The sequence below is a fragment of the Chelonia mydas genome, chromosome 8, assembly GCF_015237465.2.
Source record: "Chelonia mydas isolate rCheMyd1 chromosome 8, rCheMyd1.pri.v2, whole genome shotgun sequence".
In the NCBI taxonomy this organism is placed as follows: domain Eukaryota; kingdom Metazoa; phylum Chordata; order Testudines; family Cheloniidae; genus Chelonia; species Chelonia mydas.
Window position 1 is genome coordinate 66,640,680 of NC_057854.1, and position 13,335 is coordinate 66,654,014.

General features: G+C 39.6%; 1 long non-coding RNA gene across 1 annotated transcript in view; it reads left to right on the top strand.

The window, feature by feature from the left end:
* Positions 1-13,335, top strand: part of LOC122461441 — a 180,099-nt gene that overhangs the window by 68,778 nt on the left and 97,986 nt on the right. Inside the window, exon 2 of the long non-coding RNA XR_006283328.1 lies at positions 9,850-9,984. This is a non-coding gene — a long non-coding RNA (uncharacterized LOC122461441). The remainder of the gene's footprint in view (positions 1-9,849; positions 9,985-13,335) is intronic.

A 13,335-nucleotide genomic window follows, 5' to 3' on the forward strand; every position in this document is an offset into this window, starting at 1 on the left:
ACTGTGTTACCAGGATTGTGAATCTAGCACAGTGTCAGTCATGGCAACAGGAAGGTGTTGGATGCCAATCCTAGAAATCATGTTTTATTTAAAATAGGTCAGATTTTTGTATTTTAAGGCCAGAAGGGACCATTGTGATCATGTATTCTGACCTGTATAACCATAGGACTTTCCCAATTTAATTCCTGTTTGGACTACAAATGTTTAGGGGAAAACCTGTCCAATTCTGATTTAAAGATTTCCAGTGATGGGGAATCCATCACACCCTCTGGTAAATTGTTCCACTGTTTACTCACCCTCACTGTATTAAAAGGTGATGCCTTATTTCTAGTCTGAATTTGTCTAGTTTCAACTTCTCAACATTGGATTTACCCCTTTCTCTGCCACATTGAAAAGCCTTCTATTATAAAATTTCTGTTGCCCATGTAGCTGTGATCAAGTCACTGCTTAGCTTTCTCTTTGATAGGCTAAATAGATTGAGCTACTTGAGTTCCTCACCATAAGAAATGTTTTCCAATCATTTACTCACTCCCATAGCTCTTCTCTGAACCCTTTCCAGTGTATCAATACCATTTTTGAATGGTGGACGCCAGGCCTGGACACAGTATTCCTGTAGTGGCTGCTCCAGTTACTCAATATTCCCCTGTTTATACATCCAGTGATCACATTAACCATTTTAGCTGCAGTATTGCACTGGTAGTTCAGTTGATTATCCACATAATTTCTTATCAGAGTCCTTGGGTACCAGGATAGTCTCCCATCCTGTAACTATGGCTTACATGCAGTGTTCTTAGATGCATGACTTTAAGTTGGCTACATTGAAACACATACAATGCTTGCATCCAGCAACTGAGATCACTTTGTATCATCTGCAAACTAACATTTTTATCAATGAGTTGAAAGAAAACAAAATCACTACTGATAAATTTTGTAGGGCCAAGAACTGACCCCTATGGGACAGCACTAGAAACACACTCACCCAATGATATTTGCCTGTTTACAATTACATTTAAGACCTATTAGTTAGCCAGATTTTAATCATTTAGTGGAAGTCAATTTAACTGAAGTCAGTGACGCTACTCAACATGAGAAAGGATTAGGAGTGCCATAAAATGGTGTTGAGCCTGCAGAGATTTGACTGTTTGCTCAGTGAGCCTTACTCAGGAATCTTACTGCTTATATCTATAGATTAAAAACAGTCATGCTGCTTGGATGTAGTGAAGGTTGGGGTTTTTTTTATTATTCTTTGCACACACACAACTGAGCTTTTTCTGATTGGACTCATACTATGTGTGAAAAAATATTGCCACCCGTGCCCTCAGAAAACATGGATGCATCAACTTGATCATATTGCAAGTTTCTTGGACCACAGAGGCCTCCTTAATGAGGGACTTCAGCTCATCCATCCTCAACAAAGCAGGCTTAAAATACATTTTAAAAAATTGAGAAAAAAATATACACATGCAAAGCTGCTGTCATACGTTCATTAAAACTACTTATCAAGATCTTCTTGCTGCTGAACCTGATTTCTAAATCTCAGTGAGATATAAGGGAAGCGATCTATAATAGCATTAGCCATTGTTGCGGTCATCCAAACACATTTCCAAATGCAACTTCAAGAAGCATTTAGCTAATAAATTTCTGAACTAATTTTCTCAAAGTTTCCCCACAAAAATGTTGCCTTTGTGCTTAGGGCAAAGTGGAATGTTTCAGCTTAAAGAGAATTTTGACTGATAAAGCTAGAAGAAACTGAAGAGGGATGGTGGAACTAAACCTGGAACTAAACCTTCTCTATAGTGGGCGGTAGCCCCTGTTTACTGTAATGAAAGAAGCAGAAAGCACTTTTCTTCATGTACTCCGTTTTAAGAGTCCTCAATGTAGATTGAGATGTAACCAGGACCTTCTTCCTTCCTGACTTGTATATAGCAATGACCCTTGTGCTATCTCAGGCCCTGTCTACACTGGCAAGTTTCTGTGCAGTAAAACAGCTTTCTGTGGTGTAACTCCTGAGGTGTACACACTGCCAAGCCACTTAGTGCACAAAACTGTACAGTTGCAGTGCTGTAAAAAAAAAAAAAACACCCCGATGAGAGGCGTGCAGTTTTCTGTGCTGAGGGTATAGCGCTGCAGTGCCAGTGTAGACACCCTGGTCGATTACTTGCGCCACATTGATGACATCTTCATCACCTGGACCCATGGAAAGGAGGCCCTTGAGGAATTCCACCAGGATTTCAACAATCTCCACCCCACCATCAACCTCAGCCTGGACCAGTGCACACAAGAGATCCTCTTCCTAGACATTCTACATGCTAATAAGTGATGGTCACATAAACACCACCCTATACCAGAAACCTACTGACCGCTATACTTACCTACACGCCTCCAGCTTTCATCCAGACCACATCACATGATTCATTGTTTACAGCCAAGCTCTAAGATACAACTGCATTTGCTCCAATCCCTCAGACAGAGACAAACACCTACAGGATTTCCATCAAGCATTCTTAAAAGTACAGTACCCACCTGCTGAAGTGAAGAAACAGATTGACAGCGCCAGAAGGGTACCCAGAAGTCACCTACTACAGGACAGGCCCAACAAAGAAAGTAGCCATCACCTACAGCCCCCAACTAAAACTTCTCCAGGGCATCATCAAGGATCTACAACCTATCCTGAAGGATGATCCCTGATTCTCACAGACCTTGGGAGACAGGCCAGTCCTCACTTACAGACAGCCCTCTAATGTGAAGCAAATACTCACCAGCAACTACACACCACACACTAAACACTAACCGAGGAAAACACTAACCCAGGAACCAATCCTGCAACAAACCCCGTTGCCAACTCTGTCTGCATATCTATTCAAGGGACGCCATCACAGAACCTAATTACATCAGCTACACTATCAGGTCACCTGCACATCTACGAATGTGATATATGCCATCATGTGCCAGCAATGCCCCTCTGCCATGTACATTGGCCAAGTTGGACAGTCTCTACACAAAAGAATAAATGGACACAAATCAGATGTCAAGAATTATAACATTCAAAAGCCAGTAGGAGGGCACTTCAATCACCGTGGGCTCTCAAGAACAGAATTCTTCAACAAAAAAACTTCAAAAACAGAATCCAACAAGAAACTGCAGAACTAGAATTAATTTGCAAACTGAACACCATCAAATTAGGCCTGAATAAAGACTGGGAGTGGATGGGTCACTACAGAAAGTAATTTTCCTTCTGCTGATACTCACACCTTCTTATCAACTGTTTGAAATGGGCTACCTTGACTGCATTGGCCTCGTTAGCACTACAAAAGTAAAAGTTATTTTCCCTCCCTTGGTATTCACGCCTTCTTGTCAACTGTTGAGAATAGGCCACTTCCACCTTTATTGAATTGGCTCGTTAGCATTGACTCCCCACTTGGTAAGGCAACTCCTATCTTTTCATGTGATATAATATATATTCTGCTGACTATATTTTTCACTCCATGCATCTGATGAAATGGGTTTTAGCCCACCAAAGCTTATGCCCAAATAAATTTTTTAATCTCTAAGATGCCACAAGGATTCCTCGTTGTTTTTGCTTATACAGACTAACACAGCTACCACTCTGAAACCTAGCAGAGGAAGTTTATTAGACTTGTCAGACCAAAGTATGCTTCACAAGGGAGTTTCATCTCAAGTGGCAGAATTTGGGATTTTATGTCCTGGAGGTACCTAGAGAATTCACTTTACTAGGCTATCTTTAATTGCAGTTACTTTTATATGAATATTTAGTGGAGGATCAGAGAGATATTTAACATTAGGGTGATTATTGCTCAAATACAAAAAGTTAAATTTCTCACCAAATGTTGGGGGACAAGAAGGCATTTTTCCCCAGGGAAAATTTTCAGGAATCTATTTTATTTATTTTTTTTTGTCCTCACTGAACATGTATTTTTGCTCTGTGGATTACTTTCCTGTGATGGAAAGAGTATGAAAACTAGCATACTTCCATATTTTTCCACTTTCTGTTGTTCATGTATAACATTCTGGCTCAACAACCATTTAAAGAGACAATAACCATCACATAACCTGGCACAATTCAGATAATAGAATCATAGAATATCAGGGTTAGAAGGGACCTCAGGAGGTCATCTAGTCCAACTCCCTGCTCAAAGCAGGACCAGTCCCCAACTAAATCATCTGGAATTCAAAGGTAGAACTGGTCAAAATTGTTACATCTTTGTGTATAATCATAATCTCCCAAACAAGATAGAAATTTGAAGAAAAGTTACACAAACGGGTGTCACATTTCAATTATCAGAGTTTTAAAATAAAATTTCATTCAAAATCTTCACTGAAATTGCTTCCTTTTGTAGTCATCCGGTGAACTCGGAAAAAGACAGTTGTCACTGAAATCCTTTCTATTACTATTATTTTATCAAATTCTGTTCATGAATCAAAAAAAAAGAAAGGCTGAACACTGGAAATGTAGTTGTGTGGCAGGCTAGGAACAAGTTATGTTGGAAATATATGGGGAAGCTAACCTGCACAATTCCAGATTGCACTGTACTTGGCTCAAAAAATAACAACAACTGTTAGCCCATCTCTTTCACAAGTATTGAATGTCCTCTTTAGAAAAAAAAATTACAAAGCTATTAAAAAAATAACAATTTCATTTTAGAAACAGATATGTCAGAGCAGATGATGAAACACCTGCATCATCAAAGGGTCACTTCCAAACACTACATTTCCACTATCTGAATTACAAGGAGCCAGTTTGTCAAATAGCTTCCCTGCATTTTCAGATATTTAGCAGTATTTGAAGGAAAGCAAACCAGTATGAGCTTTGGTTCAGCTGGGGATTTGATAATCCGGTTTCTTTCAGAGACAAAGGAGCACGATGTATGGTTATCTATCTAAAATTAGTTTACATAGGAAGGAAAAGTTGATTACCCCCCCCCCCCCCCAATATAACAGCTTGCTACCAGTGTGCTGACATATTGAATTTAAAGAATATGTGCAAACATTTTCTGTCAACTACTAACACGTCTTTATAATTTTCTCTTTATAATCTTACATTTCTTTTTTTGGGGGATATAAACACAAAACTAACGCTCTCTATTTAGACTGGGGTATAAAATATGCTTGTGTTATCTGTAACATATTTAAACATTATTTTCCTTGGTTGTGCAGTATCTAGTTTACTTCAATAAAATCCTTTGCTCATCTAAATTAATAGAATATTTTGGGGCTTGTTTCTGCCATCTGTACACATGTGAATCTGTTGTGAACTAAAATGGGAGTTTTGTCTGAGTGGTGATTTTATTTCCAGTTCAAATAAAGCCTTTGTCCAGACTACCTGTGATGACAAGATGGGTGCAGGTAAAGAGCCTCACTAAACTTGTTACTTAAGTTGAGTGGGACATTTTTCCCCCCTTCAAAAAAAAATTGGACAAAAGCATATTTTTCATTGTCATTGTTTCTTCATAATTTTTTCAGTTTTCATCAGAAAACAGAAAACTCAAATGTTTTAGTTTTCAGCAACAAAACAAACAAAATATTCATGTTTTGATGAAAGACAAATTTATAAGAGAATTTTTGTTCTTCAAGTAGGTCCAGCCATGTATTCTCTGTAGGTGCATGTGCGCCCAATATGCTGGAGCCAGAGAACTTTGCATAGCAGTCCCCATGTGGGAGGTGCTTGTGCCCTGCGCCTGAGCCCATCCCCTGGCCGAAGAAGGGCAGGGCCACCCTAACCTAACCCCTTCAGTTCCTTCTCACCACCCATGACTAGAGTTGGAGCTCTGTGTGGTTTCTTGGTCTTTTCATCTCAGTTTCTGAGAAAATGTTCATGTATATAGTAGTTAGTGGTAACTTAGGTTAAGTTTTTAGTGTTAGTTCATTATTAGAGTAGTTGGCTGCTTTGTGTGATGCCCTCATCTCAGGGATCAAGCATTGTCTGTCATACTGGGGGGGGGGGCACCCCAACAGTGATTCCCACCCGAGGTGCTTTTGCCTCAGTGAAGAACACATTAAAGAGTAGCACTCTTATCTGCAAGTCATTCACAAAGAGGACTCAGGTGGAGAGAGACTTGTGGCTGAAGGAGCACATGGGGTGGAGCAGATCTGTTTAAATGCTCCCTGGTACTGTGCTGGGAGTAGCAAGAGACTGTACCATCGACTTCGGTTCTGGTCATGGGGTGTACGTCGAGTCTGGTAGCAATGACATTGTTAATAGCACCGACTGTCTGCATGCTGGTGGTATACCAGGTGACATCAGACCTGTCTTGCCTCTCAGTCCCATACTCTCCACTGGTTCAAGAGTTCGCTGGTGCTGCAAGCTTCGACCATCTCATCCTTATCGTTCCCTTGGTGGTTGGTGCTTTCTGGTGCATTGCAGAGCTGCTGGACTCATTGGCACCACAGCTCACAATACCCAAACCTCAGACTGTGGAGTTGAGGTGGACACTGGCACAGCACCGATGGCCTGTTTGACACTGGTGAGTCCTTTGGCATGGTCATTGTCTTGGTGGCAGAACCCTTCATTGAGCTCAGTACTGCCCTTAGCCTTGGAAGCAAGGCCTCTCCTGGTAACAGATGGGAGTCTCTTTCATATGGTACCGCCAAAGCTGATCCCCCATTCCTCTTCAGCGCCGATGCTGCCCCCATACTGGGCTTCAGATGAGTCTGACTGTTTGCCCCTTCGGTGTTGACTCCTCAGTTGTCACCAGAGAAACGTTGGGACTCCTCAAGATCCAGGATTGTCCTCTCCCTCATCATTGGATAGGTGCCAGAGATCGCCTTCAGATCACCATTGGTACTAAGGTGGGCATCTTGCAGAAGAATGTCACAGTTGGAGGTCCCCTCACCTAATGGAGTCCTGGGACTGTTTCTTCAAGTTGCCCCCCAGGAACACACCATGCTTGGTGAAAGAAGTGGAACCATAGTCTTATTCCACCTCCATACCAGACCCTAGAGCTACTTCAGGGAAGCGCAGGCTACAGTCTTAAAGTGTGGTGTAATCTGAGGCATTTCCCTTATGCCTCCCTGGCAAACACACCATCTCATTAAATTGCTCTTTTTTTAAACTCTAAATCAAAATCTTGAGATCTCAGTGTTTCTCCAGGTCTTACCACATCTAGAAATAGTAATCAATGGTAATTGGAGAATGAAAATAACATGGCAGATAGTGATGTCATCTCACTAGATGGTGCTGCAGAATCATTTTGCTTTGCAATAGAGGAAATGTAACTTTTGTAATGACGAATGGATGCTAAATATTTGCTATATTGGTGATATAAAGCTAACTGATATGTTAAACTTCCACACACGCTGTTGCAGGTTTTCTTTGCTTAAAATTGTATATATAAGGAAGTTTAGGCATAACTGAATGTGAGAGCACTTTCTGTGCAATTTGAGGTTAAAAGCAACACAAAAATAGCATGAACTGAGGAAGGACTTGAAAGAAGTGTGTTCAACAGCCAGTTAGAATAGGCAGCTGGGTTTGCCCTTATTTATATAGAGAAGGCATAAAACATCCAGATTTTGAAGCTAATATTAAGGAATTGGATAAGTCTAGACACAGTAAAGGGGGTTGAGGAAATTCTTAAGGTGATAGGAATTAGAAGAACATGGGTTTGTTGGATCCTGATATGCTTATAGAAAAGTCAGAGTCGATCCGTTCCTGAGATTTTCACTGGAATTCCAGGTGCAATATCTGTATCTGTGTTAACTACAAGACCTGGTACACTCAAAGGTAAAATATGTTGATCTGGAACACTCTACATTTAGCTGATTAGTCTTGTTTTGTCATTCTTCTCCAAATATTCAAGTTCAGATTTAAGGGACATTGTTCTCCGTAGACTTTTATCTTTACTAACAAAGGATACGTGTGGTCTACCAGAAAATCCTGCTAGGTTACAAAGTGGTGGCAGCAGGTCTGAAGATTGACTCTCTCCAGTCATCATAGTGTGAATAGATACCAATCTTAAAAAGTTAATCCTAGATTTACCTGTTGCCCTGGAGGGTGGTATGGATGTTACTGATTGATCACTGATTTAAAAGGACAAGGAAGGAAACTAATGCCTCCCAGCTTACTTCTATTGAAAACCATCAAGGTAAAAAAAAAAAAAAAAGTATTTAATGTTAACCACGTTTTTGGAAAATCAAGTAATGAAGTATAATGTTATCATGTGAATATGCTGGCAATTCGAGCATAATCTATTTTTATTATTTAATATTTATTATTAATAATTTATAATGTGCCCATTGTAGTAGTATCGGGGCATGATATAGGGATTGAAATAAAACTATTTTTTCCTCGACTACAGGGAATAAAACATCTATGATTCTGCAGTGCCTCTGCTTTAAGTACCAAGATAACACAAACTTGCCAATTAGACTAAATACTAGGAGTAATGCAGCCAACTGATAGTGAAAATCCTGGACAATCTGGTATATTTTACATCACATTCTGAATGTGGCTCACTTCTCACTTAGACATAATTCCACTCTGTCAGAAGGCATTGCTACCACGACTGCCCAAACTACAGCAATCTGTGGACCAACAGTAAATGCTGTGTGTAACCTCTCCTGTACATTCTATATAGCCCTCCGAGATAACAATACATCACTTGTGAATAAACCATCCGGGAACACTATGTAAGGCAATGTGAACTACATTGGAGCCTGTTGTTACTAAACAGATTGTGCCTTGTAGGCACTTACCTGTATTGGAGTTGGTCGGGAGTTGCTCAACACAAAGCTTGGGGTAGTGTAAGACTGTACGTCAGGATGAACAATCCCCACCTGAGATCCCCAGCATACAAGGGGAATGCACACACTGTATCATCCCTGTGAACTGATTTACACGCTTCTGGGCTCTGAGTGCAGGAATGGAGGCTGAGTCTGACTTTGTGCAGAACGTGGTGGGGTAAAATTCATTGTTTGAGTACATACTCACACTCATGTTCACTCTCTCTCTTGGACAAGAGACATAACTTCTACGGTTAGCTCCTGAAAGGTGACTGTAAACTACCATGCAAAGATGGGGCAGAAAGAGAAAGACAAACCAATATGAAATGCTGATGGAAATGGAGAGGTGATCCCTAACTTAGACATTCATGTAGATTGACCAAGATTCATATCTGAGTATCCATAGAGGGCTAACTCACAGTTTATGGGCTTTTGTGCTACCAGTGGTGCTTTTTCTTTTTTCCCTTTTATGGCTTAAATACTGCTATTGGGTGACATTATTTCAGTGACAGCAGAAATGGAAAAGCTATTTATTTAAATTGTCTAATCTTATTGTTTGTTATGCAGCTTCTCTCCCCAAATACTGTTCTCTAAATCCAGAATAACTATTATTGAGTAGTTTTAAATCTGCACTTAATGTTATTGATGTTATCAGAGTTCACAACCTCTTTCAGTAAAATAAAAACTTTCACTATTTAATTAATCTGATGTTTCTCTTTAATCATCCTTTAATAAATAGTCTCCTCCTCTACCGAGTTCACAAAGAATAACTTCTCAAGTGAAATAGCTTTGATCCACATGCAATTTCTGTCATATTAGATTTTAAAATTTGCATGTGTAGGACACTCAAAAGGCTGCTATTTTTCAGTAGCAACAGTGTTGATTTTGAATTAAAAATATTTGCATTAAAAAATAAGACCATTTTCATATGTATTGACCTGGGCTACATATTCGGGGTGTTAGCCAAACTCAGGGAGAATGAGGTGTTGCTCATATTGGCCACTCTTCCTTGGAAAGACTAGTGGAGGTTGGAGTCTTCCATGTGGAAAAGCAATAAGGAAGTCTGATGCACGGGAGACTGGTGTAGTTCATTGTTCTTTAATGTTTTCATAGTTCAGCTGCGGAAACAGGAGTCTGGAACTGGACCTAAGATGGGGTTATCCTTGGAGGAATAGGACTAACCAGACAAGCTGGGCACCTGACAACTTCTGAGAACCAGGAGAGGCCTTCCTCAAGATCATCCCTCAGGTAACACAGCTTGCTATTCCAAGTTAGCATGAGAGAAGGGGTTTGATGCATTATGGATCCCAGTCCTATGGACATCTGCGAGCATTAGAAGGGACTTTCCTAGAGACTGAGAGTGAAGTTCTTCTGACATTTGTTTTGAATTAACCTCTTGTTTTACCGTAAGACGCTTAGAATGTGTCTGTATATTCCCCAGTGACTTCTGGCTAAAGTGTATTGTTCTTTGAAGTGGTGTGATCTTGTCACTTTTACAGAGCTGGTTGAATCATTCATTTCAAATAATATTTATTACAAATTTAGCCTTTTTTTGGTTAGCAAATAATTCCTCTTATCTGCAAATGTATTGCAGAGCTGCAGACATTAATCTCAACTAATAATTTTTAGCTATGATTTGTTTGCAAATTTACTTTCACTAAGGCCAAATCCCAAGCAGCAGTGGACATCCCAAGTGTCAGGTCAATATGCACTGCTGTGCTGTGAAGAAATTCTCCGCCCACCTTGCAGAGCAGCAGTATAGCAGCTCTGCTTCTGCAGCTCTGAGGCTGTAATAGATGTCTAAAGCACATAACTTTCTTGAAGGGGGAAAAAAGAATCTGTGTAGTAGTACGTCCACTCATTGTGCCTCTGCGATGGCCTCCACACTGAATGAATCCCTATGGAGCTGAGCCTCTTACCATGTAGTGGGTGCACAGACTCCATTCACAATCCCCTGAATCTGGCCTCCCTCTTGTTCAGTGAAACCACAATGTTTCTACAACAAATTATATCAGGGACAGTATTTTCTCCAATGCGTGCCCAAGATACCCATCCTGATGATAGCACAGACTCTCTCCCTTATCTCTTGCCTGGGCAGACCAAATACTGCTGCTAGCAGGAATGCACAAAGCCCTCCAGGGTTCAAGTGTAGAACATTTGGAGTGAGGCCAGTCCTGTATTGTAATAGAGGATATATTCAGATCCCTGACAGAGTTGCTTACCCTAACCCCAGGCCAAGAAATTATTCTCTGCAGATTTCCATTTGGAGATGATTCAGAGACTCTTTAAAAAAACAGCTTTTTTTCCACAACAGCCAAATCATCAAGCTAATGATGCCAAGTAAGGAAGAGTTAGCTTAGTTGCTATGGCAAAACTAGCAAGAGGGTACAAGGATGATATAAAAATTGTGTACATTTACGTATCTATTCCACAGAGGGAGTTGGAAGGGATGTCAGTGAAGGAAGAGTTACATGTACCCAGACAATTCGGCATTATTTGTATTTTTGTACTATGACATCATAAATTCACACTGGCATTTAACACAAATTAATAGACTTCCAGAGAATTAATTTCCATGACGAGATTTACTCCTCCAAATTGCCAATTTGGCAGCCTCATGGAGTGCTTAATATTACATCTGCTTAACAGGCCAGATAATATTACTGCAAACTATGCCCAGATCATTTGCTTAAACATAGAGTGAGTGGCTGTGGAAATGAATATGTTACTGAATGTTGGTGTACAGTCAAGAAGGATGTTAAATTTCTTAATGACTAGATCCATAACATCCTTCCCACTTGCAGATGCAACTATGATGGGCTCCATATGAATCTATGTAATGTTAAATAATAATTCCTTGCTATGTGAATAACAGATATCTCTTGGGTAGATTTTAGGATAATGTAGATGTACAATCTTCATTAATGTGAATAGGGTTTGATCATTTTCCTACAGTATATACTTTTCTGAAACTTAGAGAATGGCCCTGGATGTGGGCTCCTTATTAGTGTTCAACATTACACAACAGTTTGACAGGAACTGAAGGAGGCAGTCTATTTGAAACTGAAAGGGGTACATAACTATGTAGAATTGGCTAAATTGGAACTCTGCCAAGCATTCACACTTTGACTCTTTAAAAAAGTAACCTTATTATTTATCACAAGCAGTCAGAACGTTTGGATTTATGTCTGTTTGGAAATCAACATGTCAGCCGCAAAGGGCTTTTCATCATAATGGGGCACATATTTAGCATTGATTAAGGGTGAAGAGATCCACAATCTGAATCACCAGCACCAGTACGTATGCCTTAGAGGTCACATGTTCAAGTGGTGATGAGGTGAAACCCTGCTTAGGTTCTGAGTTTTGACAAAAACGCTGTACAAGGTATTATTGCTTTAGTTCAAATGATTTTTCAGTGGTTCTGTCAGTTCAGTGTACCCAAGAAGAGATGGGTCAAATGGATTTTCCACCACTGATTGATTTCTAAATCAGGATTGGATGTTTTTCTAAAAGATATGCTCTAAGAGGAATTATTTTGGAGAAGTTCTATGACCTGTGTTATATAGGAGGTTAGGCTAATGATCAGTGTTTCCTTCTGGCCTTGAAATTGATGACTTTATGAAACCTGAAATTATTTCTGGAAATCCCTTCTTCCCAACCCAGGTCTGGTTTTGGTTTTGCTAAACAGAAGGTTTTGCAAACCCAAAATAAACGTTCCCAGTCTTGGTCATCTCTAGATGAAATACTATTTAAAGCACATTTTCTAAATCAGGATGGTAATGGGAATGTGACTGTTGAGTTTTTGGTGAGATAGAAATTAAACACATTGATTTACTGCTTTGAAATTCAACTAATTCTTTTTTGGTAAACCTAGCCATTTTATTTGGAGATTCATTTTGTTTAAGACACATTTGACTTGCTTGAGTAAGAAATTACTGTATCCTTTGACTTGAGTAGATTTTGGCAGGTCATTCATAAGGCACAATAAAGACATGGTTAGAGGCCTCTCTTCTATGTATCACTAATTTCATATGAACACATCTCCTGTAGTATATTTTCAAAAAGTTCTTTGGAGTCTGTTTCCAGGAAACAGCAGAAGCCACTGAATAGTATTATTAGATATTCTGAATGCACGTAATTTAATGCAGAGGATGGAGTGGCTGAAAGTATTTAAGGCATTCTTCAGATCCTAGAAACACAATCCCACACAGATGTCACTTATCTATATTAATACATACTTGGATGGTAAATTTCAGTAATGTTATGAAGGTACACTCTTTTGGGTGAAATCCAGATGGTTAAACATCTATTAAATTTCAAATCATAATATAGTTGTAAATCTGCTTGTGTACTGCCTTTTCAATAATTTTGGATAGAAGAAACATGACATACACAAGTAAGTAGTTACTTGTGTCTGATCCATCACTTTCATTATAGAGGGGAATCACCTTGGCAATTTTCCATGGAGAAGGAAATCAGCTTGTCCTTAAAAGATTTATTATGTGTGCTAAAGGTTGACACAGTTGGTGTTGCTGCTACATATTCAGTAGTCTGGCATTGAACCTATCAAGAAAGAAAAATTAAACACTGGGTGTAGGC